This window comes from Vollenhovia emeryi, unplaced genomic scaffold (genome assembly GCF_000949405.1).
Source record: "Vollenhovia emeryi isolate VEMERY1.0 unplaced genomic scaffold, V.emery_V1.0 DF939476.1, whole genome shotgun sequence".
NCBI lineage: Eukaryota > Metazoa > Arthropoda > Insecta > Hymenoptera > Formicidae > Vollenhovia > Vollenhovia emeryi.
Window position 1 is genome coordinate 42,747 of NW_011966890.1, and position 219 is coordinate 42,965.

Below are 219 nucleotides of genomic sequence, written 5' to 3' on the forward strand. Positions count from 1 at the left end.
CAGTCGCCAGCAGTAATTAACAACATCAATTATTTTTATTGACCGTATCTGGCAATTAAAATTCATTGTATGGTCGACAACCCGTATCGACGCACTGTTCCGAAAAGTCGAAATAGACGCGTAAACAACATCTTAACTAATATATGTTATTGCGAACAATATTACCTACAGCCCCAGTGGTCGAGCTGGTTAAGACGCCCGCACGGATTGAGGGAGGTC